This window comes from Oratosquilla oratoria, chromosome 42 (genome assembly GCF_046742065.1).
Source record: "Oratosquilla oratoria isolate Oo_2021 chromosome 42, ASM4674206v1, whole genome shotgun sequence".
Classification (NCBI taxonomy): domain Eukaryota; kingdom Metazoa; phylum Arthropoda; class Malacostraca; order Stomatopoda; family Squillidae; genus Oratosquilla; species Oratosquilla oratoria.
Window position 1 is genome coordinate 37,568,288 of NC_134818.1, and position 7,361 is coordinate 37,575,648.

Genomic DNA, 7,361 nt, shown 5'->3' on the forward strand with positions numbered 1-7,361 from the left:
GAAATCGGGTATTTTAGAAACACAAGTATCTATTCTAAAATTGTTTAGGAGTTTGAATCTAACTAAGTTGTGATCGCTATTTGCAACAGATTCACCGACTTCTACATCAGTTACCATGCTTTCGCGGCTAGTGATCAAAAGATCGAGTAAGTTTCCATATGTTGTGGGCTCTTTTACATGCTGAATTAAGTAATTGTCACCAAGAAAATCAATCAAGCGACTACCTATATGGCCATGTTCAAGGGTCATCCAATCAATGTCAGTAAAATTGAAATCACCCATTATCAATAAAACCCGGTTGCAGAAACTAGACAGTTCTTGAAATAACAGTTTGTCATCTGCTAATGATAATGTCTTTGGCCTATATATTACACCTATATTCATTTTTTTTCCATTTGTTTGGGTTAACTCAACCCACAAACTATCATATGCATCCTGTTTCACTTTCTCTAAAACACAAGCATGAACATTGTTTTTAACGTACAATAGAACACCCCCACCTTTCTTGTGGTTTCTATCCTGATGAAAGTGTTTAAATCCCGCAATATCAAATTCAGCTTCGAACTCTATACCATTTAACTATGTCTCAGTTATTCCTATCATATCGAGATTTTCGCTTTTGACATACGCCTGTATTTCTTGAAATTTGTTCCTAATACTACGAGCATTAAAGTACATGGTTTTAAGAAACTCGTGATTATTTCTTTTTGACACATTTTGAGTTTCAATATCATGTCTTATATTATCATTTTGTTTTTTTATTTATACCTTGCTCTATATTATTATTATTTGGTCCTTCATTGACATTCAATGCCTCATTAACATTTCTCCTATCAAAATTAACATTTCCCCCATCACGGACATCTGGTCGATCACGGTCATCCGATCTCTTTTGTATATTTTGTCCCCCTACGTCACCGTGATTCACGCCGGCCTCCCGTCGTTCAGTGCCATTATGTCCGGCATCCCTTTCTAAAATTATATTTTGTCCTCCAGTGACATTATATCCTACCGTGATATTTTTTCCTCCACTATAATTACATCCCATCGTGATCTTTTGTCTTCCACTGTCATTACATCCTATCTTGATATTTTGGCCTTCATTGACATTCTGTCCGGTATCCCTTCCTAAAATTATATTTTGTCCTACACTGACATTATATCCTACCGTGCTATTTTCTCCTCCATTATCATAACATCCTATTGTGATATTTTGTTCTCCACTATCATTACTTCCTATCGTGATCTTTTGTCCTCCACTGTCATTACATCCCATTGCGACATTTTGTCCTATGACATTACATCCTAATGTGACATTTCGTCCTCTAGCGACATTACATCCTATCATGATATTTTGGCCTTCATTGACCTTCTGTCCGGTATCCCTTCCTAAAATTATATTTTGTCCTTCACTGACATTTTATCCTACCGTGATATTTTCTCCTCCATTATCATTGCATCCTATCGTGATATCATGTTCTCCACTATCACTGACATTATATCCTACTGTGATATTTTCTCCTCCATTATCATTATATCCTATCGTGATATTTTGTTCTCCACTATCATTACTTCCTATCGTGATCTTTTGTCCTCCACTGTCATTATATCCCATTGCGACATTTTTTCCTATGACATTACATCCTAATGTGACATTTCGTCCTCTAGCGACATTACATCCTATCATGATATTTTGGCCTTCATTGACCTTCTGTCCGGTATCCCTTCCTAAAATTATATTTTGTCCTTCACTGACATTATATCCTACCGTGATATTTTCTCCTCCATTATCATTACATCCTATCGTGATATTTTGTTCTCCACTATCATTACTTCCCATCGTGATCTTTTGTCCTCCACTGTCATTATACCCCATTGCGACATTTTGTCCTGTGACATTACATCCTAATGTGACATTTCGTCCTCTAGCGACATTATATCCTAAAATTATATTTTGTCCTATACTGGCACATTGTTCTACATTAATGCTATACTCTACATTGTTTTCCCAAGTACATTCTATTTCCCCTTCCCTTTGGGCTTCTACCCTAAAAAAGGAGCTAGTTCATTACAAACTCCCACAATGAGGTTTGTAAGAACATCTTTGCCTCTTCGGGTAAGGTGGATCCCATCAGAAGCGTAAAGGTCATGGCGCCTAGAAAAGAGATACCAAGGATCAAGAAAGTGGTATCCCAATTGTGTGCACAACTGCGATATCCTATCATTGATCCCTATGGCTCTACTGTTCCAACACGAGCCTGCGTGGATCCTCGGGAGGATCCCACAGACTACGTGACGGCTCCCACGTTCCTTCATCTCCTGAAGGAGGACCTTGTAATTCTTAACAAGCTCCTCTGATCTCACCCTACCTACATCGTTACTTCTCGTATGAACAATCGTAACCGTGTTCTTCCGTCCTTGCTCCCTGATGGACCGGGTACAATCGACGATCCCAAGGCCCGGTTGACATACAAGCTTGCAACGTCGCTTAGTCTTCCGCTGCAGGATGTCGTCATAGCCTCGCACTATGGAGTCCCCCACCACCAAGAACTCCTGGTTTTCAGCCACTTCATCCTCCAGTAGAGCAAAACGATTGGCTATGGCCAGCGGTTGCTCCACAGGGCACACGTCTACCGAACGCGGGCTCGACAAACGGGACCCCACGGAGCGCCACTCGCTCATGGTAGTGACAGTAGGGGAAGAAGTGGAACGCTCTTTGGATTGTGGGGAGGGTTCACTCCTCTCACGGAGCGTACTCCTGAGAAGACGAATTTCCTCCTCACACATCCTGAGACGGACCTCTAGGTTCACGCAACCTTCACAAGCCATGTCGCTCCCCCTTTAGCAATAAAAACGGCAAAGAGAAAATACAAATCAACAACAACAAAAAATCAAAGCGGTCTCTAATAAACTAAATACGCGAAGCTTACTCTGCTTACCTTATACTATTTCTCCTACCTTTGGAGTACGGTAACAGTAAACTGTTTTGAATTTAAATAGAACACTGCGCTTTATCTTATATCTGTAACTGTATAGCGCTATACGTATACAATCACAAAAACACAACACAATCACTTAACACTATTCGGAGATATAAATTTCACAGGTATTCTCTAGCTGGTGTCTGTGCAGAAAAACGAGGTCTCTAGCTGAGGTCACGAGCGAACTGAGCTGAGGTCACGAGCGGACTGAGCTGAGGTCACGAGCGCGCGGACTGAGCTGAGGTCACACACACACACACACACTTGAACGGAAGAAAATAAGGGTGGTACTTAGAGAAAAGAACCCAAATTGGATAAATACGATAAGCGCAGTCCCCCAAGGCTCTGTATTGGCTCCGATAATGTTTGCTGTTTATTTAAACAACATGGATGAAGGCGTGGAATGTTATATGAATTTTTTTGCAGATGATGCGAAATTATTGAAAAGAGAAGGTACAGAAGAAAATTGCAAATCTTTTCAAGAATACCTGGACAAAGTCTGGAAATGGAGTAAAAAGAATGAAGTGAATTTCAACATTAAGAAATGTAGTATAATGGAATTTGGACAAAGCAAAAATAGAATATCGGGTCAACATAAAATTGGTACAAAGGAAGTTATTAAAGTAATTTTAGAAAGGGAACTAGGAGCAATTATCTCAAACGGCCTGACACCAGACAAACATGCTAACAAAGTAGTTGGAGAAACTTATAACTTGATAATATCAGTGAAAGTGGCCTTTGACTACATGGATGAGGAAATGGTAAAGAAGATACTAGTTACACTGGTACAAAAAAAAACATAAACTAGAAAGAATTCAAAGAGCAATGACAAAGATGGCACCAACACTTTGCAAGTCAACATACGACCAAAGATTGGACAAACTAAACTTATCAACTCTAGAACAAAGAAGAGAAAGAGGTGATTTGATGACCATCTACAGAATTATGAAAGGGATGGAAATTCTTGACAGGGATGACCTACTAAAATGGGACAGAAGAAATACAAGAGGACACGAGAAGAAAATTAAGAAAGACAGTTACAGAAGAGATATGAAAAAAAACAGCTTTCTACACAGAGTAATAGATACATGGAACAAACTGAAAGAGGAAACAGTAAGTGCTAAAACTATACAAGATTTTAAGAAAGAACTGGATGCGGAAAGATACAACTGCGGGTCACTGCGAGCATAACTCTCCTCCCGCAAAGTACAACTAGGTAAATACACACACACAAAATGGCACTCCAGCTCTGGTGGGCAAGGAGTTAGGTGTTTATATCAGGTCACATCATTACCCATAGATCAGGGCATACATGAGCTCTGAGGTCTTATCTAGAAGGGTAATAACGGACGATCACGAGTTTGACACGTGATCTAAGACCGTGGTGGTAAAACACGCACACACACACACACACACACACACACACACACACACACACACACACACACACACACACACACACACACACACACACACACACACACACACACACACACACACACACACACACACACACACGCACGCACACACACACACACGCACACACACACACTCATATTTGACCCTTTTCTTCGAATATCAATGAAACTATTCTAGTGTATCTAGGTTACCAATTAGCCCTCGAGGGAATTTTTATTCCTAGATCTATGTCTCCAATAGAACTAGAGTCTTATCTAGATAAGGGAATGAATGAAAATAGAAGAGATAAAACAAATATTGAAAGGAATTTTATTAGACTAATGTACGTGTGTGTATTGGCCCAGCCTTATCGGGCTCTTTGGCTTTTAAGTTACTCGCTTCTGATTGGCTGAAAATCGACCAATGAATGTCATTGGCGGAATGTATGTTGGCTTAATTAGGGGAGGTTGGTGGGAGGAGGAGGGGGCTTGACTCCCTATAGAGGGGGGATATGGGAGAAGGAGGGAGGAGGAGTAAGAGAAGGAGAAAGATAGGGAGAATGAGAAAAAAGAGGAGATATGTTGATTATGAAGATGGTGAGAAAGAGAGGAGATAATATGTTCACTATGAAGAAGAAACGAAAGGAGAGAATATGTCAACCATGAAGAAGAGAAATATGGGAGAAAGAGCAGAGAAGATATCAGTGATTGAGAAAAAAAAAAAAAAAAGGGAGAATGGAAGAGGAGAAGATGGTTAATAAAAGTAGAAAGAATAGGAGGTAAGGGAGGAAAAGGAAAAAAAAGGAGGATGAGGATGAGGAGGAGTAGGAAGAGGAAGAGGAGGATGAGGGAGAGGAGGAGGAGGAGGAGGAAGAGTAGGAGGAAGTGTTGGAGACTGTCTTCCTTGAGGTCGTGGAGGTAATGCTACAAGACGAGGAAGTAATAGTGGAGAAGGAAAAGGTGGTGGAGAGCTGGTGAAGGTGGAAGGAAGTGGTGGTGGAGATGCTGGTGAAGGTGGAAGGGGGGGGGAGAGGTCTGTCTCTTTTTAATTTTGTTGTCCCTCCGTCTCTCTTTCTGTCCATGTGCGTGTCTGAATGTGTCTATGCGTCCACTCGTGTCTATATATCTGTCTCCCTGTTTTTTAGTTCGTTCATTTCCTTGTGTACATCTATCTATCTGTCTGTCTACCTGTCTTTCTGTCTGCATATCTGTCTATGTTTCAGCCAGTGTCTATTTATCTACCTATCTTTTTGTCTGTCTGCCTGTTTGTTTGCTTGTCATTTACTTTGTTCATTTACCTATCTTTTTCCATCTGTCTGTCTGTCTGCATATCTGTCTATGTTTCCGCCGGTGTCTCTTTATCTATCTTCCTGTCTGTCTGCCTGTCGTTTACTTTGTTCACTTACCTATCTTTATCTATCTGTCTGTCTGTCTGCTTCTCTTCCTGTCTGTCGGTCTGTCCGTCTACTTCTCTTGCTGTCTGTCTATCTGTCTGTCTGTCTCCTAGTTTGTTTTCATGTTTTTTTTTTTATATATTTCTATCTGACCGTCTGTCTGTCTATTTCTATCCACCTGTCTTCCCGTCTATTTGTATGCATGCCCCTATCTTTGTCTACCTGTACGACTGTCTTTTCGTCTGTTTCTGTCTATTTGATTTCTACCTATTTACCTGTCTGTCTGTCTGTCTATCTGACTGCCTGTCATTTAGCTTATCTCTCTGTCTATTTCTCTGTCTGCATGCCTATCTATCTACATGTGTTGATAGTTTGTGTGTCACCTCACCTGTCAATATGTCCCTCTCTTACAAAGGATGATAAAAGGGGAGCATGCTGATAGGAGACCTTTTGGTCCATAACTAGGTCGGATGCAGAAAAAGAATATAATAATGATAAATAAATAAAAGAAAAATAAATAAAAATCATAATGATATAAATGATAATAAATAGAATAGATAAATGCATAGGTATAGTTAAATGATAAACAGACAGGTAAATAGTAAATAATAATAAATTGACAGATAACTAATAATAAATAAAAATCAAGCAAATAATAATAAACAAGTAAATAATAACAAATAATATGAAAAAAGGCAGTCATTATAGTAACTTGCTTAGGTGTTTATCTAAACGAATCTTAAAGCTTCGAACTGAACTACATTGCACTGTTTCTGCAGGAAGTTTGTTCCATTCATTAACTACACGGTTGGCGAAGTTGTTTCCACCCACTTCCAAAATAAACCTATTCCCTGACAGTTTGAAACATTTATTTCTTGTCGGATTCTCATTCAGTGTGAAATTTTTGTCACTTTTGATGTTGTCAATCCCCTTTAGAATTTTAAAGACCTGTATCAAGTCACTTCTGAGTTTACGCTTTTTTAGGGAAAACAGATTCATATGTTTCAGTCAATTTTCGTCTGATATTTGGAATCGGTGACCATACAGAAACAGCATATTCCAAATGTGGACGAACTAACAATTTATATAGCTTATTAATGAGAGATGAACTTTTGAAATCAAAAGATCGCGGAATCAGTCCTACAATCTTATTTGCTTTCTCAAAGGCTGAAATACACTGCTTAGATGATTTGAGATCGTTAGAGATAATTACACCGAGATCCTTTTCACTATCCACTTTTGTTAACGAATTCCTTAATAACTTGTAATTGTACTTATTGTTATTTTTCCTATCTACATAACCTTGCATTTACTTGTGTTAAATTTCATTAGCCACTTTTCAGGCCATTGCTGTAATGTATCTAAATCTTGGATATCTAATTTTTTAAGTGATCATTTGCCATTCCGCACAGTTTTGTATCATCAGGAAATTTGGAGAAAATAGATTTTAGTCCATGATCTATATCATTTATATATACTATGAATAGAAGTGGCCCAAGAATGGAACCCTGAGGAACTCTACTCATAACATATTTCCATCTAGAAGTTTGCCATTTAAAACAACTCTGTTTTCGATCATTCAACCAAAT